This window comes from Numida meleagris, chromosome 7 (assembly GCF_002078875.1).
Source record: "Numida meleagris isolate 19003 breed g44 Domestic line chromosome 7, NumMel1.0, whole genome shotgun sequence".
NCBI lineage: Eukaryota > Metazoa > Chordata > Aves > Galliformes > Numididae > Numida > Numida meleagris.
In genome coordinates, this window is record NC_034415.1 from 7,124,934 (window position 1) to 7,151,043 (window position 26,110).

A 26,110-nucleotide genomic window follows, 5' to 3' on the forward strand; every position below is an offset into this window, starting at 1 on the left:
CTCGTGCTGCTGTACTTGATACGATAACACTTCATGAGACATCTGTAGACAGCGAGGCTCTGGCACTGGTGCCCAGAGCTGTGGGTGCCCCATCCCTGGAGGTGCCCAAGGCCATGGATGGGCCCTGGGCAGCCTGAGCTGGGATGGGAAGCCAGCCCACAGCAGGGGAGGGGACTGGGGGGCTTTGGGGTCCCTTCTGACCCAGCCATGGTGTGATTCTGTAGGAAGAGAGGGACCACATACAGCTCCAGAGATCTGCTGATAAGACAGCAAGTTGTATTCATGAATCGAAGAGGTCAAAACCAAACGTCGCTATTATCTTAGGACAGGACAAGGAAAGTACTGCAATAAAGTTGCCAAAAAAAAAAAAAAAACCCAACGCAAACAAACAACAAACAGAGGCCAGGAAGCAGAGGCCAGATCCTCTGCTAGGGCAAAGCAGAGGTCAAGTACAGTGAATGCAGAGGAGGGGACAACACGTGTTGTCTGTCCTTAGCGAAGCAGTTGTCGGGATCTGCAGGGCCATCCCAGCAGCTACGAGTTGTCACTGATGGATAAGTAAAAAACTCCCCCCAGAATACAAGCTTCACTGGAGATGAGAAACACTCGGCACAACGTACACGATGAGCACATCTTGGCTGGCGTTAACCCAGTATCTTGAAGAGGACCAAACACAAAGTCCGTAAAGAAGGGTGAGGTTTTCTATTCCACCATAAGGAAGAACTTGCAGATTCTCTCCCACCCTCCTCTCTGTCCTGGGAGAGGATTTCCTACAAAGACACGCAAGGAAAGGCAATGCTTAAGATTGCTTTGGAGATGTAATTTGAGACGCACTCATATTAAAAAAAAAAAAAAAAAAGACAAGAAACTAAATTCAGAAGATGGGAAATCTGAACCGTGAGGAAACGTCTTTGAAAAATGCACAAATTATGTCATTGCCAGTAAAGGGGAAAGCCTTTGTGGCTGACAGGCGGCCCCGAGTGCCAGCCTGGCAGACCTCAGCTGCAAGTTCTCAGCAGCCTAATTGCCTCCGTTAGCTGCCGAGTGAATAACCCAGAATCCAGGCAAACAGGAAATTTATTGGAGAAGGAATGAGAAACAGCCCCCTGGTTCACTGCGCAGGCTGAGGTGCTTTTCAGCAAAATGAACAATAAAGAGCCTGCAGCTCCTTCAACAAACCACGCTTCGAAAAGCAAGGGAAGAAAGAAGGGAAGGGGGAAGCGAGGGAGAGGGATGAGGGGAAAGTAAATCAGGGTATGATTTCTACAACACATTAGAAAGCGTGGAGAGGGTGGAAGAAACATGCACTCAGAGCTTGTCTTCACACTCTCCTGCTCCTCATGCAGGATTCTGCAGTCCCTAGCCCAGAGTAAACAGATGTAAATAAGCTGGAAAAGGGACTTGGTGTCTCTCCTTTTAAAACCAATTTTAGGTTCTCCTCGCACTAACTCCGTACAAGGCCGCACGCTCTTGCAGTTGGCAGAGAGCTGCCACAAAACCCATACTTAATCCCTAAACTTGAGCACATTTGCAATGAAAACAGAAGAGTTCAGAACCACATCACTATCTTGTAATTTGCTCTCCGAAATAAGCCCCGAAACCAAAGGTAACCCATGTGCAAAAGGATTTATTTTTCCTCAGGAAACCTCAAACGAGCATTTCAGTCCCATGTCATCATGCACATCAAAACTATCGGTTTTGAGAAATCAGGGATTTTTAAATTGGCCGTGTGAAAGACTGAATGCATAGCTTTGGGAAGCAATTGTCTGTCCTTTAGTGAAACAGTGAAACAGAAAAGCAGCTGGTTGCAAATGTTTTGCACAACTCTTCCTAATCTGCTTTGCCTTAAGCAAGCATATGCACACCCTTGCCACAGTGCAGTCTTTTGGAATAGGGGACAAGAGCTGCAAGATGCTGTAGTCCAAAGTAAATCCCACTTTCCCATCAGGTTCCAGCTCTGTTACTAAGTGAAAGTCAGGGAATTTCCCCCTTTTCTGTGCTTCAGTGACCACCCAGCAAGAAGAAACCAATCCCACTCACCTGCCTCTTGTCCCTCCTCTTCATAAGTTTGTCTGGAGAAGGCAAAGCAAGAAGCAGGGGCAGCACTGCTGAAAGAGCTGCTCCTTCTCTGGGAGGAAAGAGGAATAACTTCATGCACGAGCACCAGTTTACCTGACTGGAAGCAGAGCTGCCAGCTGCTTTTTCATGACTGTGATTCAGCAGTGGCTGCAAAACTTCAAGGTGCAGCCCAGCAGCATGCTCAAGCTGCCAACGTTTTCCTAAAGGGGTTAAGAATCCTAGAGGGATTCTATAGAATCATTAAGGTTGTAAAAGACCACTAAGATCATCTAGTTGAACCATCAACTCAACGCCACCATGCCCACTATGTGATGGAATACAACCAACACGCAGCCAAAAGTTCACTTATTGAGAGAGTAGCCTTCCCCATACGGGCAAAACCATTCTGAGATACCATTTTCATTAAAGGTGAAAGGCACTTTGAATCCCGAAGCACCATTTCAAATGTTAATTCACCAGCACCACGTCAAAAACCTGCTAAGAACTAGTTGTGCAAAATGCTTTTGTGTAAAATGACCGCGTTAAGGGAGGTGGGGCAGGGTGAGTGCAAACCACAAATCCCCTCGAGCATTTATTTCCCTGAATAAAGTACAAATCTGGAAGTGGAGTGGGTGACAACAATGGTTGTCATCATGGCGGAGATGAGAGAAAGCTTCTCCTTCTACAGGAAGCTGCTGGAAACCTTTCCTGCTCCCCAACAGACTGAAAAGGAGCACAGGTAGAGGAGAACCGAGGGAACATCATCGCCAAAAGAATATTTATTTTGATAGGAAATGAGCAAGATGGCACGGGGCAGCTGTAAGGAAAGGAAGCCCACAGACAAAAGGGACAGGATGAGATATACCATGAGCCACGCAACAAGGAAATGAGAGAGGAGGGAGAAAAAAGCCAGTGTGGCTGTTCTGGGGGTGGGGGAAGAGGTGAAACATAGGAATTGCAATAAAAGAAGTGTATGGAACTGTTTCATTCCTATGGAAACCCCAAGGGACATGATGGTACAGGTATTTTTCACCCCAGTTAACAAGCATGCGTCCTCAGGCTAGTAGGTGTCAGGCACATTTTTCCAGAGACTCGAGGAAATATTTATACTAGAATCAAAAATAAAAGGGAATGTTAAGTTAATCTGCCATGCAATCCGAATCCTCGCGTATAAATAGCGGCGACTGGAGACAATGCAAAGTTGCAGGATTAGTGAGGCCTCTGCAATGCAGTAAGCAACAGCTGAGGGGTAAAGTTGGAAAAACACCAACGGGCTTAAGAATGCCAAATTAAGTTTGCTTGCACAGTTGTTGCTAATAAAAATACGAAGCCTTCCTCTCCGTCTGCGCGCCTCCTCCTCCGGAATAGCAAGCTGGCAATGCTGAAGCAGCACTGAAAACCCAGAAAAAATCTCACTTCCCGCAGTGTCCACCCTCCCTGCAGCCAGCTGAGCAGCTGGGATGAGTGCAATCTCCAGTGCAGCTCCCTCCACATTGAGCTCTGCAGCAGATTCCATCCAGGATGCTGCAGGAGCCGACGCATTCTTCTCATGCTGTCGACAGCAGCACAGGTGGGACATGTTGGCTAAATGTGCCATTTCAAGCCATGATGGGAGCAGGAAACACTACCCCAGCTTCTCACAGATCAGTGGAACTTGCCAGAATGGATTATAATGGGTGTTGGGAGCTACAAATCACCTTCTGTGCTTTGCACCTCGGAGCAGGCGTGCAGCAGCCACATGCGCAGGGCTTCGGGGATGGCTCTGGCAGCTCTGTAATTACAGCACCGAGCTGATGTGATGACAGTTGGCTCAAATGCAGCCCCCCCAGGGGCCACAGCTCCATCAGTGGTGTTTTCAGTGGAAACGTGGCTGGGGAGGGAACCGCAACTGCAGAAGGGAAGAGTGGAGCAGTGAGAAAAGCAGCACTGAGACATCCCCTCCTTATGGAATAATGAACGGCGCTGTTAAAAATAAAAATCACACTGCAAAGAACTTCATTTCACACAGGCCACATTTAGAAGCCTAGCAGCTAAGTCTCATTTGCCTCGCTACAGCAGATTAACAATAGAAATTCTCAGCTGGCATTGAAATCAATGGACTTCCACGCTGTTAGTAAAGTCAAAATCACAGTGCTGCAATTTGTAGGGATTTTATTGCAGCAGTAATGATTCCAATTCCAGAAGGCAGCTTCTGGCGTGGCAGGGAGCTGCTGGGATCACTGGGACACCCCGAGAGCCCCCACTGAAGTTATGCCACAGCCCGAAAGCCATCCTTCAAAGACACACATGTTCTTGGCCACTTTCTTGGGTAAATGACATCGTAAACCAAATTTAGCTGTTCAGGTCAAGCTTATCCAAATTAGCCACATAAACTACTTGCATGCTTTCTACAACTTCAGATGAATTCAGCTTTATCTTAGATCCACAATGTGATGCTGGAGAACTGAAGATACTTGGGAAAATATTTGACTTTTTCAAAGAATATCACAATTTCTGATTTTTATGAGTAGATCATATGTAGACATTGTCAAATTCGTTCATGGCTATCATTCCTTCTTAAATCCTCCACAACTCAACACTCCAATCCAATCTGCAGCCTGGACACATTCTGGGTTGCTCTGTTTTTCTAACTGCTTAGAAGAAAGGAAACACCTCTCCATTACTCACCTCTACCCCTTGCAATGGGAAAAAAAGAAAAAAAAAACAGCAATCAGAAGGGCCTACATCTATATTACAGGTAATTCAATGCACAGGAAAAGCCCTTTGAAAAGGAGGCAGGTGTACAAGGTACCAAAAAGTCAAAGAGTAAGTGTGAGGAAGGCTGCCCAGTTCCTTGGAAAGAATGTCACGTTATTAGCACTCTCCTCGAGGAATAAGGCAAAGCTTCAGCACTCCTAAGGATGAGCAAAAGGAAAAAGAGAGAAAGAAAGAAAGGTGAGGCCAACAGCCCTCAAGGCCAGGTTTACTCACAAAGAAACCCTGGTAAAAAAAAAAAAACATGCAGTGTTTCCCGCTACCTGCTTTCATAGGAATCATAGAACGGTTTGGGTTGGAAGGGACCTTTAAGACAATCTAGTTCCAACCCCTTGCTATAGGCAGGGACACCTCGCACCAGACCAGGTTGCTCACAGCCTCATCCAGCCTGGCCTTGAATACCTCCAAAGAGGGGGCATCTTTGCACCTTGCGTGCCTCTTTCTCATATCTCTGTATCTATCTCACATGCAAAGAAAATTGCTCACAGCTTGGACGGTGCCTAGAGAAACACAGCACTGTACCAGCAGCACACAGCAGTCAGCGACTTTCAGCTCAGGCAGCAGGAGGGACTGCACAGACTGCGGTCCCTTTGTTACTGGGGCTGAAGGATATCAAATATTTATCTCATCTGACCAGCACACGTTGCTCTGGCGTGCTTACAGCTCGCACCGTCGCAGCTTTCCATCCGAAACAGAGAGGCAGTTTTTAAATTTCTATTTTGCATTTCCAAAGGAGACTGAAAGATCAAATGCTGGTCCACAGCGGTAGAAGTGCAAACAGCCTGGAAGGATCACTGACAAGATGTTCGCTCTCGCATTTTTATCATCAAGTTCGCAGTGAAATAAGATACTTGAATTATTAAATCTCTCCTTCCCCCCCACCCCCCATTAATGTCATTCTATCAGATCTGCTCCAAAAGAAAACAGATAGGACAGAAGAGGCACGCAAGAATACATTTCTTGTAAGAAATTTCTTGAAAGAACAGGTATGGGAGGAGCAACACCAGGCCATATAGAACCATAGGATTACTAAGGTTGGAAAAGACCTCTAAGATAATCCAGTACAACCCAACCCATCCCAGCAAACCATGTCCCTTAGAGAGAAGCCTTCCAATTCCCCACACTGAGGAATGCGGCACGTAAATAAAAACAGAGGTTTAACAAAGCCAAGTGTTGCTAAATGGCACATGTTACTTTGTGGGGAACAACTCAGACCTGCTGCAGTGCCAAGCTCTGGGCTGTGCTCTCACATCCTGCTGAAACACAGAGGCAGGTGTCTGCCAGAGGAAGGTGCTTGCAATCTGCTCTGTTTCAATGGGCAAAAAACACACTAACACCACTTCCTCTCAAAGCCCTTCAGTCTTAGCCGGTGTTCTGCATTAATGCACTTACAGACACAGTGACACTCCTCGTCTTACGGAGAATGCCTGTCTCCACAGGTGGCCAGCTCCAAGCGGAAGCCACAACCCCAACTTCTGCTCTTACTGTGCGTGGTTTTCCTTTCATCTTGGGTTACAGAATCTTACTGTGGGTGTTGGAAGGGACCTCCAACCCACCAAAGCACCTTGACCATGGCCAGTTAAGAAACGATCTAAGAACAGCGTTATGCAGCAAGGAAAACGCCATCAGGTAGATAGGAGGTCCTCTTGCTTTCCATTTGCCACGTAGGCACCAAATCCAGCCTGCCTTGGATGTACAAGACAGAGTCCTGTCTGGCACTGCATTCATAACGCCGTAACTAAGATCTGGGCCAGGCATAAGCTGGGTGCAATGGAGAGGAGAAAAGTAAGGAGCAGAGTGCTGCGAGGCGAGGTGTGGAGGCAGCTGCCCGGGGAGTTTCTGCTCCAGTGAAATCCCTAATGAGATCTCGGTGCAAAGGAACACTTCAAAGCCACTCACTGAAATTCCGCAATTAAATTGAAGCAGATCGTTCGAAACGAGCTTCAAATGATAGAAATTGGCCCCGAAGGCTCCTTGTAGGATTAACTTATTTAGATAATCAACAAAATAATAAGATTGGAAGAAAAGCGACAGGAGCAGCACAAATATCCTACTTTAAAAAAAGCAACAGCGCAGTTTAGCCTTCAGAAGTCATCCTTCTGCCTGCCTGAAACAATAGGACTCTGTTCCTTTGTGCTCGGAGATGGCTTATTTCAGGCACCACACCCAGTTCTGGGAAGGGCACCACGATAGCCGCTGATTTGTTTGCAAGATGGTGCGAGGTGAAGTCAAAGTTAACGATCCCATATCCTGTTTAACGTATTTTAAAAATTAAAAAAAATAAATAAATTAAAAATCTCAGTAGCAAACGTGGGAGACGGGGCTGAAAAGCCAGTTACCTCGTGTCAGCAGCAGATTCTAAAGCAGCAGAAGTAACCCTGCCATGATGGAGCACAGCAGCACGTGCCAAGGGTGAGGGGCGGCCGCAGGCAGCAGCAGCAATGGGTGCAGCACCCAGAGCCACCAGCTGCACCCCCACCGTGTTGGCAAACTCTACAGCTGATGTGGGTTCTTGGGCTCAGCAGGGAACAAGTGGTGCTCAGATCTGCTTTATGTAGCTCTTGCACGGCTGCCGGTCCTAATACCCCAAGCTTATTTCCATCAGTGACCTAGATATGATAGACAAATTACGCTGATGCAAGGCCAGATGAAATCCAAGCGAACCAGTGCACGCACTGGGGAGGGGGGGTTAATTTTCCTTCTGGTTGTACATCACAAGGTACATAAGGTCCCTCACCCAGACCGAGGACCCGGAGATGGCAAGCTGATAAGTTTTAAAGTCAGTTTTGTGCATGATCCCCTGGCTGGAACAATAAAAGGACTGCAGCCAAACGAGCATTACTTCCTCCAGACTGTCCTTTAAAAATTAAACTCCATAAAGATAACAGCAGCCCTGTACAGAGCTAATTATAGCAGGAACGTTAGAGTGCCTAGAAGTACTGAGAAGGAGTTGGTGGGAAAGGAAGGAAAGGGAGCTGAGGGCATAGAAAACAACAAACAAACAGGGAATGGCAAACGTGTCCCGTGGCTGTCCCCAGCCTCCGAGCAGTGGGGTGGCAGGAGGGCACCGAGAGTCCCAGAACTGGGAAAGAGCCAAGTATGCACTGCAGCCCTACACACCGACACAAACACAAGTTACGTGCAAGTAGAAAAGCTCCTCTCCCTGCTTTCTGTCCTGCTGAGAGCTGCAGGGTGAGCACAGCCCTGCTCTTGGCTTCCCAAAGCCCACACATCTAGAATCATAGAATCATAGAATTAGCTAGGTTGGAAAAGACCTACAAGATCACCTAGTCCAACCATCAAGAAGCTGCCCAGGTGCAGGCACATGAGCTAGGTTGCTTTATTTGGGCTGGAGGAGAAGGCTGCTCCCTGCAAAGATTCTAGCAGGAGTAACAGTAAAGTGGGAGAGACCCCGAAGGCAGCAAGCCCCTGTGGGGAGCTGCTAAGGAGGAATCATGTGTTCCAGTGTAACCTGGGCTTGCCTTTTCCAGTCTTATCATTTTGCTTCTAGCCCTGCAATTAAACGTTTAACTGCAGCTGTGGCAGCGTACGCGCTAACGGCTTTGTCCTTCTACCCCTCTAAACTTTGGCTGAGAGGCAGGTGATCCAGCTAGGGCAGACTGCTCATATCACTGGGAGTGGTCAATCAATGCATGGAGCAACGTTCACCGCAGGCTTAGCCCCGCACCGCAGCTCCCTTCCCTTCAGCAGCACTGACTGCACCCATGCCATGGCTCAGGGAACCCACCCCTGCATCCACAGGGGATGGAAGTGACTGACGACCAAAAAACCCCCACTACTTTTTCCCTGCGCAAACGAGTGGATGCGAATTAATCACTTTTCGAACCTCCCCCTAACAACTGCCCTTCTTTACAAGATTGCTCACCGTTTCTACAGGCCAGCTACGAAGTAGACATGAAAGTATTGCAAAAAATCACTGCGATGAGAAAAACTGGGCAGAAAAGATACTGGAAAGCTGTGCCACGCTATCACCACACCCTTCAGAGAGCTGGGGCAGTGCTCATGCTCCTCAGTGCCCATGTAAGGCAACACGCTATTCCCCAGGCTCTGCCTCGCATAGCAGGTGCAGCCAAGGGGACCGCTGCTTAAAGCCAAGATAAAGTGCAGTTTATCTTTGCAAACACTAATATTCATCAATTCCTTCTGCAGATAAAACAATAAATGTTTGCTCCCCCAGATGGAGGGAGCATTATTTAAACGGCGGTAGTATTCTAGTAAATCCCGGACAGATGGACCAGGATTCAGGGACAAGCGAAGTTGCTGCGCGTATGATAAGGGAATTAGAATGACAGAAAGCCTCTTGCTGGGAAACGTGGGATCTGGTGGATTTGCATTTGCTTCATAAAGAAGAATGCTCTACAAACACACTATTCAAGGTCACCGAGCCAGAACGGTGCGGAGGGATTGTGGCCCACCTGTACCACGCAGCCAGGGCCACTGAAGCTTCTCCATCTCTCCTGGTTGAAACAGCGTCCAAATGAAGACAGGATTAAAGCATGTTTAATCTGTTTCTAACCTGGCTACACCTTACTGAAGATGGACTTATTTGCAGCCAGCAAAGAAAGAGTCCGAGGTGTTAACGCAACAGCAGACCTGACGCCCTGTGACCAAGGGAGCCAAATTCATCCACTTCAGCAAATGTTGACCCAGCCATTACTCAGGCACAGCTTCAGATAAGGCACTGCGTCCGCCTGCAGCCCCAGCAGTGAGCCACTGGGGTCCCTGCTCTCAGCTTCGCAGGTAAACACAGCAGGGAGAAAAAAGAACAGAGAAAAGGGCAAGTTTACACATACAGTCAGGGCAGAAAGTAGATGCACACAGGCTGTATTAATGAAGCCTCACAGAACTGGAATGCTTCTAACGATTCTCTTTTTTTTTTTTTTTAAAAAAAAAAAGGATGCTATCTAAAAGAAGGATCAGATTAACAAGGCTGTAGGGCGAAAAAATGAAGACGTAAAGAAACCAATCCTATGTATATTAACTCAGGCAGCTGCCAAAACTTATTTGGAATGTTTAACTGGACAAGCAGACTGTGCTAACATTTAACCAGAGCAGCCAAGTTTATCGAACAGAATCTGTGCTACTCCAGGCGTGCTGGCTGATCCCATCCATCTTCTTTACATCACACTGCTTGTTAGTTTGCCCTCTGACTACGCATCTCTAAAAGCAGATATCGGTGCTTGCGTGCTCACTAAACTTCTAACAAAGCATTTTATTTTCCCACCTGAGAAGAAGCTAGGAGCAAGCAAACAAAGTAATTCCTCTCCACGGCGCCTATTTCTTGCTTCCCAGCTAAGCTGCAGCCTGCAGACCCAGCACTGCTGGAGGCTCATGCCTTGCAGGAGGAAGGACTCAGCCCAAACCCTTTTTTCATATCTGGACGCATTAGGAGCAGATGGGTAGGAGGATGAAATATTACAAGTTGCTGCTGCAAGGACAGAAAAAACACAGAATGATGTGTGTGCATGGCTTAAAATAAGCAAAAAACGTTGCTTCCTGGAGGTCATTTTCAAATCCAAGCAGCTTTTGCCTTCATTGGCCGCCGCTACTTCTCCACTTCCAACAGGAAACGCGGCTCAAAAACACTGAGAGTATCAACAGCTTAGTATTTGAGATAGGAAAAAATAACAAAGCGGTATTCCAGAAAGTGACTTTTTAAAGCACATTCCTCAGCTGCACGCACAGGGCACCCACTGGGGGCTGGGCTCGGCCGCAGCAGCCCTCCCCTGCACCCAGCCCAGGGGGCTGAGCAAGCCCCGCAGCCACAGGATTTCCCCTGGAGGCAGAGTGCAGCCTGCACCCAACACAACTGCCTGGAGACATTACCTGGTGTATTTCTAGGGTCGGAGCTGAATTATCGGGTGCTCGCAGCATCCTCTTTTTCACTGCTCCTTCATTCCAGCACGCCCCTTGACATGAAACCTCTTTCAGATTGGTATCAAACTGCCCTTAGAAGTACTCTTTTCTTAGAAAAGTTCTACATGTTTTGCCTTCAGTAGTGATGTATGACAAAATTGCTACTAAAATAAAACGGCAAAAAGACAGCAACCCAAGCGTAGCAAAATTTACAGGGACACAGGCAGTGGGCATGGCGGGGATGGGTCGATGAGTGGACTACATGATCTTAAAGGTCTTTTCCAACCTTAATGATTCTACACAATGTTCTAAGCCAGCCTTGTTCTGCCACACCTCCTGGCTCTTGTTGGCATGGCACGCCAGCAGTAACAGAGCTCTCTATGCAATCCCTGTGTCTCCTATCGCTTTGTCTTCCCCAAACATTTTTTAAAACAACATAAGGCTGCTTAACCCACAAGTGCAAGAAGCATTTCATCCCTACAGTAAAGCTCATTTCTGCTGGCCTTATCAGTGTTTTCATTAGAGGTGCTTTTAACTCCTATCTTCCATCTTTATTGCTTGTATCCATGTTGATGTTGAAACACTTTTAAAGAGTGTATCAGGTCACAAGCTGAAGGGCTGCTGTTTTTCTGCCTGAGTTTCGCACAAGTTTCTTAGAACTCCGAAACAGTTTCTTCCTGAAGCTGTTCCTCTTCACAGCAGACTGAAATTCCAAAGGCCCTTTGTTTACTTCCTCATTTGCACACAATCCTCCACCCTGTGTTTTTAGATCCCAGGTCTGGGAATGCATAATTTCTTAACAAGCTGCTGCTGAAAAGCCTGAAGAGAGCACAATTATTCTCGCTTACAAGTTTCAGGAAAAGAAACCACACGGAAATAGAAAAAAAAAAGTCAGAAACACATCTAAACTTCACTGTCTAGCTTCAGTACTCATGGATATAATCACTGAGAAAACGTCATACATTTTATCCATGATTACTGCTGCTACAGAGGATTTGACAGAACATTTGGACAATTCTCCAATCCTTTTGCAGTTGCCATAGATGAGTACCCTTAGCTACTGCACTCGCTGCATCTCAGTTTGAAAAAACCATCCCCCCATCCCCAAACAAACCCCAACAGCAGGCAACAGAAGGGCAGCGGAAGGATGGGGCGGACCGGAGCTGGAAAGGAGATGAGAAGCACCAGTTGCACATGCTGCAGCTCATGATTAAGGCAGTGTTTTGCTGGGAGGCTTTGATTTGACTTCCAGCTCTCACTCAGCCTTCACGCAGACAGCTTTCCGGATCTCTCCTACTCGCTGTGCATTAGCTTGGGACAGCACACAGCATTACAAAGGCACCAGATGACAAACACCCAAAGCTACAGATAGGAAGGAAAATCAGGAAGCAGAGGTGTTGAAAGAGACGGAGTAATCATGAGATTGTTGTGGAAACAGAGCCGGTAACTAAGGCAGTCTCTGGATGCAAAATACAGACCCCAGAGGATGCACAGTAATGTGCCTGGACCACGGAGGTATTTTTGGTCACTTTTCTAGGAAACTGCTGACAAATGGTGAGAGCGTAGAACAGCAACAAAAGAAGAGTGAGCTGCAGGACCAAATCCAAGCAGGGTGACAACTTGGAACTTTGGCAGCTGCTAGCAAGCTGCAGACAGCGTTGGGCTCTGCACAGCTCCCAAATCCCTACCAGTCCTGTGGTGCAAGAGTGTCCTGACTTCTGGACTCCCCAAGCCTTCAGTTACATCATCTGTGCTCTGCTTCTTATCACAGGCCAACATTAACCAGACCAAACAAACCCTACAGTGCAAGCCTTGTTTTCCAAGGTGTTGGATGCTACCCACCAGTTGTTTCCCGGACTCCTGAAAGATTTAAACAGAGTAAGATGACATTTCTTTGCATTTCCTATCAAACAGTTAAAAAAGAAAGGCTGAATATGGCCCAAGTGTCTTCTGGAAATATCCTGAACGTGGGTTTGAATGCACTAAGAAAAACAGCAGAGGCAGCACGGCTTGGGATGTTGCACTGAACTGGAAATAACCTATAAGCATTCCTGGAAACTGATCTGCATAGATGCTGGGGATAAGGGCTGCCATGACAGCCCGGGTAGCTCACTGAAATATTCAGCTGCTGCTGACAGGAGGGAAGGAAAGGATATTATTAAAATGTTTATTATGGTAATACATCGAAATTAATTGGAAAAAATCAGCTCCCACTACACAAGGCTTATAATGAGCTTACAGCCTAAACACTGATGCTTTGTCAGATTGGGCGTCTTTGCTTCCTTTGCATTTTTACAATGCGATGTAGCTACACGCTTTTTTTTCTCCTTTTTCTCTAAAAGGCATCTCCTTCAATTTTCTGTTAGCAGGGACACGGGGCTAAGGAACAGAAGTGTCAGCCTTTCAAAGGCAACAGGATTTAGAGATGAACAGAGGGGAAAATACCCAGTTATCTGTTAACACGAGGCAGTTTTTTTCCAGAAAGTTAATGTCATTTTAAAGCTCAGGGCTTGCTAACATCAGGTTACAGAGATAACAGGATTTACGTGATCACGACAACTTTTAAAATACCTCATCACTATTACTAAATTTTACTTGTCCTGCAGACAAGTCAAAGCAATTTTCTCCTTGTCAAAGATGATAAACGCGTGCCTGGTGACACTGACAGGTGGATTTGTCAAATCCCTCTTGAAGTGCTTTGGTCTCTGCTTCCAGGCTGCGGTGCGCTCCCAAGCAGGGCATGGCCAGGATGAGGGAGAGCTCCTGGGGCCCAGCTCTCCAGCACAGGACCCCAGCCCTACGTGAGGAAGGAGGATAAGCAGCAAGAAATTATTTTTAACCTTGCCATACGGAACACGAGCTGCATCTCAAGAAGTAAAATACAACTCCCTACTCACGGCAGTCCTGTTTTACACAGGTCATCCAGGCTTCTTCCTGAGCTGTTTGGGAGCACATCATCCCTTCTGCACATCACACCCAACGCACGAGAAGCAGGAGAAAGGCAGCAGCACTTCTGGCTGCCGAAGGCTGAGCGAGGGTGAGGCAGAGCTCTCAGTCCTCGCTGCACGCCGGTGGGGTGGGAACGACGACAATCTGTGTTAGTGAACTTAGACATTTGGTATTAGTGTAACGTAGACACAATTGTAATAAAGGCATTTACTGGAGCTGCAAAGTGCAGCTGTTCTTCCCGTCTTGCCACCCACACTGTGCTGCAAGCGCCGAGGCTCAGACCGAGGGGTGAGGCAGGGAAGCCAAGTGGGAAAATGGAGTAAATCACTTGGAAAACAGCTGGATGGTAAAAATGGTCAGCCCTTAGGCTGGAGAACTACTCTAGATCCTGCTGTTTTACATTACCATTAACTTGAATGTAATTGCCATCTGGGTAAGCAAGCTATATTTTAAAATAAAGACACATGTAAATTAATCTGCACTTATTTCCGAAGATAAGCTGTCACAGTCGCCAGAGAACCCAAAGGGGAGTTGCTCCAAGTTTTGAGGATGCAAAAAGACTTTCTCCCTGGAAGTACTGGGATTCCTTAAGAAAAGTTCCTCGCTTATTAAGTAATTCTCTCTGTCATGAATAAGTTATGTATCGTCACGCTCTAGAGAGACAATTGTGAACAGAACTGGAAAAAACTGCAATTTTCCATGTCACTTCTAATTCGGGATGCATTTGTACTATCAAAGGGGAGGAAAAAAAAAAAAAAAGAGGAATCGCACCATCCTCTCTTCGCCTCTGTTGTGAAAAGAAAAATGAGCAAAGCACAGAGCCAGCCACTATCTCTTTCAATCCTAGAAACCAACAGCATTCAGATTAGAACACAGGTTTGAAGAAGACAAAGGGGGAAAAATGCAGAGGAATAATACCCATGATGGCTCAGAATATTAAGGCGATGCCAGATTGTCACAGCTCTGGAATCGGGCGCTGATCATTCATTACAGCTCCCGCTCAGCTTCCAAGCAACAAAACGTGTCTGTGTGTGTTGGAGAACAGATTTGCATTCGTCGGTTCCTATTCTCTGATGAAGACTAACACTAAATACATGAAAGGATAGAAATTAATAGCTTTCCCTCCTGGGTTTCACCTGCCTTACTGGATATTTCAAGCCGAGAAAAGGAATCTCCTAAAATTAATCTGCAAACCACTAAAAGCTTTCACATGCCATGCCTCCACACAAGCACGGCCTCTGTACCGAGCTCGCCTCCAACACAAACAGCCCCCGCTTCAGCCCGGACCCTGCTGGCAAGAAATGTGCAGAAAGCTGCTCCGTCCAGCAACCTACTGGGGAGCACAGCTTGACACCGCACCGCAGCTGGCATCCACTTCTTTTTGCTGAATTCTTCATTTTCTGCCCCATCACATCCAGCTCATTTAACCTCCAAGTCTCAGCGAGGCTCAGCCCAATGCCCTGCGCTCAGCTTTTGAGGCAAAAGACTCCAAAGCAGATAATTTGGGCCACGTTTTTGGCTCCCGAAGCTCTTCCAGCACTCTCTGTACAAGTACACGCGTGCCTCACGTTGATACCGTTGCATCACTTTTAACTAAAAGTAATGCAAGGCAACCAAAGTGGGAGTGAGGAATGATACTGATAAGAGTGGGCTGCTCCTCGTACCAGTGGCGAGCAGCTCTGGCTGGTTTCAGTTCTTCATTCACCCTCTGCTAAGTGTTTTCCCAAGACAGCGCAGCACTGCATGCACAGCACCAGCAGAGCAAAACCAAGCTCACCCCCAAATTATAACAAAAGCTGGTTGTCACCTCTGCTACTGACACACACACACACAACTATTTGAGTGTGTTGTACTTCCACAGGGCGTTGCTGTTTCAAGCAAGAGCCGTGCAGTTGCAATCAACAGCACAAACAAACACAAGGTCTAGCTGCTCTTTGGATCCAAAGCTACTTAACCAAAAAGCCATTAAGATTCCAGGAGAAGGGCTGGTGTGGGTTGTTTGTTTGTTTTTTGTTTTTTTTTTTTTCCTTTGGGGTTAACCTGTGTTTACACCAACACAGCACCAACGTGAAATGATGGGAGGAAAAAAGCCTCAAGTCATAGGAGATGATGACAACAAACGCTAAGCTATGTCCACTTTGTGAAATCACAGAAGTGAATTATTCTTTTCCAGTGACATGTAATACTTTGAGGTATTAATTCCTTCATAAGACTTAGCTAAATGCTATGCAGCTGCTGAAAACGACACATCTGCATCACATTAACTGGTTTTCAAGTGTCCCCACGAATAAGCAAGCACATACCTCATGCCCCAGATAAAAAGCAAAAGCACCACTAATTGAAGAGAGAGATACAGCTAAGCCTTGAGCTGAATCACCGCTGCTGGAAATTACAGGAAGAAACCACAGGGAGGAATGCAAAAGAAGAATATCCCAGAATGAGTAAAAGGAGCAAGAATTGGGATGTTCCTTCCCCAAGCTGTGCAAGTAATAAGCACATGACACATCGCTGGCCCCCTGAAAGGACGAGGGGCAAATGCAATGTCCTCACAGTCACACTTCAGAGCAATGAGTAACAACAGCTCCAAGGAAATACAGGCATTTCCTTCCCCAATTCTCCGAACATCCACCCCCAGGATCTCAGAACAATTAGCAAGAGAGCTTAGGAAGGAAAGCACCTAAGAGTCACATCGTTGGTCCTGGTGCGGCTGAAGGACGCCCATTCTGTTGGGTCCACGTTTCCATCTACCAGCATGAAAAACTGGCGAGCAAATTTCAGATGCTTCTCATGGAAGGCACTTCCTTTTGGAACAGAATGAAAAAAAAAAAAGAAGCAACCTTAAAGCGGTGAACACAAAGTAGGTCACAAAGAAGCCACATCAATGAAGTGTGGAAACAAAACAGGGAGGGATACCATGTCAGCTATGGAATTGAGTGGTTGTTATAAATGGACATCAAAAGTACAGCTAGATCACTTAAAGCAGAAAGCCATTTCACGGATGAAACACAAGGACACGCAGCACGGGATGCACTACAGCTTCTCCTTTAAGTCTCCTGCTACTGTAAAGCTACTGTTGTTTTGTAGGTATCCTCATGGGTTTTTGACTGAAACAGTAATCCTCCTAAACTCCATCAGCAACAGTAGCAATCTTGACACCAACCATTTATTTCATCGGTTCTCAACCCCCCTCCACACCTCTCTCATTGCAGTTTTAACCCAACAGGCTTCCTAAAATCATCTTACAGCCAGTCGGGCACAAGACAAATTCGTAAATGGATTTGGTGCTTATATTCTACAACGGGATGCACGTGACAACCAAGGGATCTCACAACCCAAACAAACCTTGCTAACCCAAACAAACAGAGCTTGCTACCCACGCTGTCATCGTGAGCACGCAGAACGCTGGGTGCTGTCAGTCATCCCTTCACTAATAAGTTAGAGAAAAGTGAACGTCTACGTTAGCGTCACCCACAACCATAGTAAGCAGTTTCTCAGCAAAGAAGTAGGTCAATTTAATTCTTGGCACTTGTTTATAGGAACACCTACCTACTCGTACGGGAAACTACCTTACCTCTCATCAGAGAGCCTTCTATGCATGGAGCTGATCTTGTTTCAAAACCACCCTGAGAACAGAGGCAGGTAACTGCAAGGAAAACACTTGCATCTCTTGACAGTAACAGCTGTTGCTCTTCAGGTTTTTTGCACAGCCGGGGCTTTACAATGTGTAATAATATAAAGTCAGAATATATGACTGAGGAGATAAGGATAATTCACGGCTGCTTAGAGGCTCACACATGTACGAGCTGCGTAAGCCTGGCTCCTTCCAAGCACCAGCGACAGCCACGAAGCCCAAACCTCCTGGGCATCCAATTTGAGATTGCTGGTGTAACACTCCCACGGAAGAGGCATCCAGAGAACTTTGAGACACGAGGCTTCAGCTAACAGTGCTCTCACGCTACACACAGGTTTGGTGTTGATAGCCACGTTATGTTTGCAGAGAGCTTTCTATTTTCACCCCATTCCGTTGTGTTGTTTTTTTTTTTAAACACAGAATAAGCAAGGTATTGAGAGGATTTCTTCCTGAGATTGATCTGATGGTTACGCAAGTGAGAAATGAGTAACCACTGGAACCCAAACCTGGGGGGCTGTTTCAGATGGCCGTGGCTCACACAGCTCGATGGGAACAGCTGCCTTCTGCAACGCTTCTCCACGCACAGGAGTCCTCAGCTGAGGGCACGTGAAAAACAACTGACATAAATACTTACAGCGAGACCATAAAAATCTTCGCTACCTTCCTACATGGGATATAAAACTCATTCCCTCCATTCTCCTGCCAGAGAGCAAGGGAGAAGAGACCCCGCAGAGGTATGCTAAGAGCATATGCTATCTCAGAGATAAATCTCAAAGCAGGATTAAAAGCACGTTGAATTTTTACACCCTATCCTTTTGCCAGAGCTCTTTATTTCTGCTTTGGTGACACCACTCCACTTCCCCTGGTTTCCTCTCTATCAACTACTCACCGTCGTGAGCAAAAGAATGGAAAGCAATTCCAGAAAAGCACCACGAAGCAACAACTGCTCAGCACTATTTGATGAAGAAGCCTAATGCTTTCCCAGCACCACGCTTGGGTTGCAGCAGCCAGGCTGCACAGCCTGAGGTACAACCTGCAGCATAAATAAAACATCGTTCTCGGGAAGCCTTTTGTCTTCTCCTCTTGCATAGTGCCGGGGCTGCACACTGAGATGAAATACCAAACTAATATGGAAAACTAATCTGCATCGCTCGGCTCTCCTCACAAAGCCAACGAAACAAAGATGTTTTACTCAGCGGCACAGGATTTCAAATGCCACGGAAAGTATGGTAGAGCTTCAGGTGGTATAATCTTCACTCTGTTATTTTCCAGCCTCCATCTGTGATGCATTTTCCTCTATGGTGAAGAGTTATCTTCTTGGAAATAACGACTCAGGCACACACCTGGCCCTGTCCACAAATGGAGAGGAGTTAATCAGTGCTGGCTGTCCAAAGCCCTCTGAGCCGGCAGCCCAGCCTGCTATCACTGGAACCAGATAAGTTTATTACACTTTGAAGGTCAACGAAACTTCACCTCTGTTGTTGCCAAAAAAGGGAGCGAGCAGACATAACCACCCGAATGGAAGCTTCCCCGGGGAGCACCTTGCCCTGCTGACCTGCAGATCTGACAACTAATGCGGTATTTGAGAGGATTATTAATAGCCACAGGAGGATCCAAGCAAAGTAGCAGGCTTAAAGGTATCCCAAACGCAAGGCACTGCAAGTCAAACTATGCAAGCAAAGCACTGCAGAGATCTCAGGAGATTTGACTTCTGATGCATGTCCTGAGGCAAGTTATCTGACCTACTTGTGTCCCGTTTCCTCACCTTCCTACACCTCAGCAGCTCTCAAATAAAACCGCTGATGCTTCAGATGCACTTATATAGCAAGGCAATGAATGGTGTAAGTGTAACTGATTTAATTTTATTTAAACCCAATAGACTTGGGAATTGCTAATAAAGCCGTCACCATTTGCCATGACAAAATGGTGCACAAAACTGAAGAAACCATCATCACTTCAATCCTCTCATTTCATTTCATTCGCTTCAGCCTCCCAGGCCACATCGTCCTAGGATGGGAAATCCCTGTTCCTACACATTGCACTGATAAAGTGCAGCATCTGCACCCGAGCTTGTTGAGATGGCATTTGTGGACTAAAGAGTCAGCTCAATTAAGGTGTGAATTACCTCTGCTTATCACGAGCCCATCCACTGACTCAAGCAATGAGAAACTGAAGAAAGCAAGTAATCTTTCAACTCTCTGCCACACAGCTACTGCTGAAAGAAGCAAGCGCTCCAGAAGCACTGGCTCCGTCTGCATTTCCTCCAAACCTTCAGTGACAAAGGGGGCTGGACAGGCCATGTTTCCTAGCAGGAAAAATACGGTGGCACTGTTACACGGTCACCGAGTACCTCGCAGCCAACAAGGTCAGGCAACTGTAAGCAGGCAATGCCAACTTAATCTGGAGATGCAATGCTCCCTCTGAAGCTTGCCAGCCCTGAAGTGCTCTGCTGGCAGCTGGGCCCCCATCGCACCATCAGCAGCAGAAGAGACGGGGCAGTGCCCTTCCAGAGCTGCATTCTTCCAGCATTAAGCTTCCTCTTGAATGCTGCTCTGTTGTCTTTTGTTCCTTCGTGCCAAAAAAGCCCTACAAGCAACCCTGACACAAAGCCTCCTCTCCCAAAGCCCAGATCCCAGCAGCGGGCATCCAGCATTTGATGTGGAAGCCTATGCAAAACATCGCTTCCTAATTCATTTCTCCTTGTCCGAAACTTCACACCGCAATCTGAGTTGTCGTCTTCTTTTCCAGGACCCAGTCTCCTGACATCATGCTCAAACTGCTACCCAGAGTACAGCAAGCTTCCAGAACTGATGCCACAGTATCACTTTCTATGCTTTTTTTCATGCCAACCACATTGGGAAAATGTTCTGCTGAATTTTTTGGACTGCAACATGAAAGCCTAACGTTGGGAGGGACTCAATGGTTGGACCCAGTGATCTCCAAGGCCTTTTCCAGCCTGGATGATTCTATGATTCTATAAAGCCAGATTGACAAGGGATCACTTTTAGTCTCTAAATATTTCTCTCCCCAGCAGTACTCGTTCCCAGTCCTGCAGCTCCTCGCAAGCACATCTCCAGGCACGCAGCCCCCTCTCAGGACACTCTACCATGTAATTCTCCATCTCCTTCCAGACTCATTTGCCATCTTCACTATTTCCTTTCTTCTCCAGTCCAGACTACAGCGTCCAAAGGCAGGCAGCCTCCGCCTGTAAAACACCACGCGCATCTACAGAACAGCACCGTGTAAATACGATGAATAACCTGAACAAAGAAGAAAACAGAGCATTTTCAATTAAACTACTAACGTCCAAGAATGCAGACATGGCACTACAGGAAAGGAAAAGGTGCCTGCAAGTTTTAATCAAGCCAGAACCGAGCAAAGAAGCATTGGCATTCTTATGCAAATCCGCAGCAGACGCATTGCACATCTGCTGAAATGGGAGTCGTTTTCCCACAGTTTGCAGAATTAATGTGTTGAACTAAGTGCCTGCTGGTGCTCGCGGTGTAAGAGCTAATTTTTAATGGGGCATTCCCAGCTGTAGGAAAAAAAAAATCCTTTAGATAATAAGGAATCTAAATCCAGGACGTGCTTTTACATTTACTTAAGTGCAAAGACCTCCCTCCACCACCAAGAGCTCATTACTTGCACTACTCCTACTTGCTTTATAATTAAAAATCATCCAGATTCTTGGAGAAGAGCCTTTCTACAGTTTTGTGACCTTTTGAATTCCCATTAAAGAGAATTAACAAACATTATTCTCTCCTGATCATTTCTGTAATGGCTTTCTGAGATGAAGGGGGGGGGTCAAAACACACAAAGGACTGTTAGAAGTTTACTAACCAAAATGTAGCTATTCTTCTCTTCCCTTGGTTACTTTCCTTGCAGACACAGATCTTACTTCCACGATTACCACCAGTCTTCACAGAGGGCTTTGAAAGAATTCAGATCAGAGCTTGACTCGGTGACCTTGGGGCTATGAAAGCACACATGCCAGAAAATGCTGAAATCTCAGCTTTTTTTCCCTTCTTTTTAAATCTATAAATATCAGTCGAAAGGAACCCGTGATCTCATAATAAGCCAATGGGTCATAGTTATGCTCCTGTTATCTTCCCCTTTTTTTTCCCCATTGTTTAAAAATAGGAAGCAGCACCACATTAAAATGTTCAGCCAGAGATAAATCGTGCGGCCGAAATACAGGAGTCAGGAAGCTGGTGTTTTAAAATAATGTCATCCTCATTTTCCTCAGCACACACCAGTATTGTTGATACTTCCAAATACTTCAGTGACTTTTAATAAATGAGTAACCTAGGCAACATTTGGCACAACACGAGCAGCTGAAATGACCCAGCTAAAAACTCCTACTAAACCAGAAGAGCAAAAAAACCACACCAACCATTTGTGCACAAATTAACGTCAGCGTTCCTTAAAGGAGACAATGGGCAAACAGTTTGAACATCCAAGGGCTAACACTGCAACAAAGTTGGGAGTAAAGCAAAGGAGATAGCAGGCTACAGGCAGTTCCCATCTGCTCTCCAAGCCACAGCCCAAATGCATGAGATGTTACAAAGGAGGGAGCAGAGGAGCTGTCACACGGCAGGTAGGAGCAGAGCATCTGCACGAGTGCTTCAGTTGCATCCTTGGACATCTCCCTTGCTAGGGATGTGGTTAGTGGGCATGGTAGTGACAGCTGGATGGTTGGATTTGATGATCTTAGAGGTTTTCTCCAACCTTAATGATTCAGTGATGCTGGCTGGCAAGGGCACGCAGTGCCTCTGCCCAGAGCACACTTATCAGCTTTAACCTGCAGCAAACAGTTACTTAAACCCTTGTTTTTTTATTACATTCTGTCTTTTAGAGTGGACAACCAACTGGAAGCGATTGCCATTTATCACCTTAACGAGACGTAAAAAAGCTTTAATGCCTCTGTTATTTAATGTCTGTAAGCAACACGCCGCAGCGGTACACTAAGGCCACCGTAAGGTCAGATACCACAATGGTCCAAATGCACAGGAAACAACACTTCCACCTCAGCATGGCTTACCTTCCCACTTCTGCACAGCTTGCTAGGTGAGTTAAAAATAAGCCTATTGATCAGAAGGAAAAGCAGCGCTCAGAAGCACCGACCTCCTCCGCTTCCCAACAAGGCTGCCTACGCAGATGCTCCACAAGCTATAAGCTCACTGTCAGCTTTCCTTGGCACCAGCTTCTCATTCACACCTTCAGCTTATCCCCCTTAATGAGTCCTCTGTAACAGCAAAGAATCTCCTGCAGCTAATCACCCTCACAAACGCAGCTTTATGCAGAACACAGCCCAGCTATGCCACCTGAGCTCACCTCTAGAAGAAGAGCAGAGGAGCTTTTAGCAGCTGTCCCTCAACCATCGGATGGCCTCACCACTTCAACGCCTTGCAAACTTTTGTTTGATTACTCACACCAAACACACCCTCCCTGCCTCCTCCTCGTTAGGCAGCCTTCAGATGACTGAACCGAGCTCCTGGAGGTGCATGCTAAGGTCTGGAAGCTTGAAGCGGAGAGGAGACGCCGTCCATCCTCAGCACGGTTCGGGCAGCCCTGGGCATCCTCAGAAACTCCGGCAGCACCGTCAAGAAAATGCCGCCACCTGGTGGGGTCTGTTTGGGTCGTGGGACAGGGTGCTGGGTTTGGGGAGGACATCACCCCAAGAAGGCTCACCAGCCTCGACTGCTCAGCGTGAGCAGGGCTGGAAGGACAGGGGCTGCTGACGGCGAGAAGGTGCTGGTTGTCACCAGCGCTCAGCCGAAGAGGAATGCTTGGGAAAGAGATGACCTCTGCATTTTTAAGTACCACCGTAAGCAGTGGAAATTAAAAAATACATATATCTAGCTACCAACAAAGCCACAGCGAGGGAGGCCGTAAAGAAACAGAAAACTCTGAGAACACAGTCGGAGCCATTTACAAAATGGAGCAAGGTAGATGATGGATTGCTGGAACAGGTAACTTGCGGAAATGGGGTTTTTGGACTGAATTTCACACGATTAGAGATGCTTTTGGTCAGTGCTCGAGTCTCAGCCATTTTTTAATCTCCACATGACATTATGTGGATTACTGGAGCTACAGCCCTGAGCACAAGCTTTATATTTTCCGAGGGCCAGTGCTTAAAAGCTTCGAACTCAAGTTTCAGGCAGCTGAGAGACATTTCTGTCTGGTTATACCGGGTCTAGTGCTTTCATTTGGAGGTAAGCTCTGCCTGGAGGTCAATATCCAGCCTTTAAGCGTCGATGTGAAGAGCAGGCTCCTGCTGCTAGGAAGGGGGGTAAGCAGGGCTGTTGCAGCAGCAAGGCACTTCCCCAGCCACTGGCAGCACAGGAGGACAAGGTGATGAAAACACCCAGGACTGATCTGCACTACGGTTTGTACAGCCACTATCGTCTTTTAGCACCAGTGCTAAAAGGGGAAGACATTTCCTAGTCCAGATAAAGCCACAGAGCAGCGCTGCCTGCTCCCAGGATGAACATTAAAGAAGGAACAGTCTCTTGTACGTGCTATTTTTTACTTATTTCTGCCACCCCAGTCTCAAAATCAATCACTTTGGTGCACGAGTGCTCGCAGCGAGCTTAGAGGCAGAAGCAGATCTGACAGCCACCGCTGGAGAAGTTTACAACCTGTTTAGACGCAGACTGTAAGTTTGACAAAATCTGATTCTGCCCCCATCACATGCAACATTTAACACCAATGCTGCAACGCTAGCTTTATAATTCATTGTTACCAAATCCATGGGCGCTCAGTCAGCCGTGCCAAGCAATATAATTGCTCTGTTTTCACAGTTAGCGCTGAGAAAGCCGTAAATTCACTCATTCCCTCGTCTCCCTCCAAACCAGTTCCAAAGAACAGACAAAAAAAGACGTTCAGACTTTGACTTAAAACACCGGTGGAGACTTTCAAAAGTCACTCTTCCCTTTTACAGAGGAAAAAAAGCACAGCATTAATCCAGGCAAGACAACCTCTTCCCTCTCACTCGCTCTGCACTGTCAGTCTGAAGCAAGCCGTCACTCCAAACACATTGATATGTATCTTATAGGAACATTCGTTGTGTCAAAACTAGTTCTTGGAAGCATCACCCAGCCACATGCACATGATTTGTGCTTCACAAGCAACTAAACCTCTCACCGTGACAAGCAAATGTTCTGTTCCCACTCACTGTTCAAACACCAGGCCGGAGGAAGCCGCTTGTTTTACAAGCTCCGTCCTTCAAGAGGCAAAACGTGCACTTGTGGTTTGATCACGTTCCTGCTAATTCACCCAACCAGAAGGTACAGGGCCTCCAGAAAACAGAATGGGAAAGCTACACTTTGACTACAGCAGCAGGAAATGCAAAAATAGCCAGACCATGATTTAGATCTCGCAGTGAGGTCAGGCGAGACCTCAGTGTCACTCTGAAATCACATCCCAGGCATGGCAAAGTCCTGCTGTACTCACATCACAGTCATGCTGCTGGTGAGCCACAGAGCCGGGTAATGACGGTACTTTACCACTCAGAGCTTTTCTCCCTGCTTACAGATGAAGTTTTACAGGCTCTGCAACAGGACCAGCTCTCCTCACGCCAGTGATTGCTGCCTCGGACAGAGACGAGCGGGATGGCACGCTGCTGCAGAACAGATGCACAGAAATAAGCGGTCATTCCTAGAGGAAAGGGGTTTGGTATCTGTCTGAAATAGGGCTTTCCACCACAGCTTTTCAGACAGTTACCTTTCACGTGGAACAACTCCATGGCACAGCCGTCCACGTCTCACGTGGAAAAGAAACACAGTGATATCAAAAGCTGCATTTCTTGCTATGCCAGAATACGGTTCTCATCTTTTCATGTCAGATATTCCTTCTCTCCTCCGGCCATCCACGGTGAAATAATTAGTGTTAGCATTCTCATTGTTTATCAGACAATGCAGACAATGCGGCTGAGCTTTCTGCTCCTGTTTTCTTTAGCTGCGCTGCTGTGGTTCCTCCAACAACTGCGCGAGGCTTTACTTTTAATCCTATAAATAACACTTGTCACTCACAGGTTTGTAACCCACATTTAGTTGCGCACAAACACGGCGCAATTTCGGTTCGATTCATTGTCTGCAAACTTATCCAGTAAAAAAAAAAAGGGCAAGCAAGGAGGAAATACATCCTAGATAACCTGACTGCAGCTCCAGGGGGAGGAGGGAGGGAAGACACCACCACGTCAGATTCTTCATGAGGGAAAGAGATAATGAGTTGTTTTTAAACACAGACCGAGAATAATTAGGCACGGTCCTCGGGCTACACGACGTATTTTACATGCTTGAAGTCTACCCTGATCCTTTGAGTTGGCTGCTCCATCGCACGGCTGTTGTTCTGCTCATCTACACGTTGGTGTCTGCCCACAAACCTGTCACGGCGCGCAGCGTGCCCTCACCAACAGCAGCGCTCCTCACCACGGCTAATTCTGAGCACACTCCTGCTCCAGCCACCCAGACAGGGCGCTGGGCAGCAGGCAGATAGGCCGGAGCAGGGCATCCCCTGAGACGAGAACGCACGTTCTCATTGTACCTTAGGGAAAGCGCTCCATACAAACACACAATCTGAAGGCGCTCAGCTTCACTTGAGCCTTCGCACAGCAGCAGAGAGGTGGTTTTCTGTTGTTGTTGTTTGTTTTTTTTAAAAAACAAAAGGTTGCATTTCAGACTGTCAGCGTTATGAACATCACAGCATTCCGGTCCAGAAGCCCAAGAAGAAGCCACAGGTCGGACGCCGCTAAAAACCCCAAACTTCCATCAGAAGGAACGCACGGCGCTGCGCACAAGCCCGGCCGCAGCCGGGGCAGCCCGCCGGGGAGCGGGGGGC

At 46.9% G+C, this 26,110-nt stretch overlaps 1 protein-coding gene and 1 long non-coding RNA gene across 3 annotated transcripts in view; both read right to left on the reverse strand.

The window, feature by feature from the left end:
- The window catches only part of RASAL2 (RAS protein activator like 2), a 157,355-nt gene that overhangs the window by 130,870 nt on the left and 375 nt on the right, over positions 1-26,110 (reverse strand). The window lies entirely within an intron of this gene.
- Positions 12,665-25,256, reverse strand: LOC110402887. Its single transcript, XR_002441379.1, has 3 exons — positions 21,110-25,256; positions 13,587-20,529; positions 12,665-13,486 (listed from the first exon to the last, which is right to left on the reverse strand). It is a non-coding gene; the product is annotated as an uncharacterized LOC110402887 (long non-coding RNA).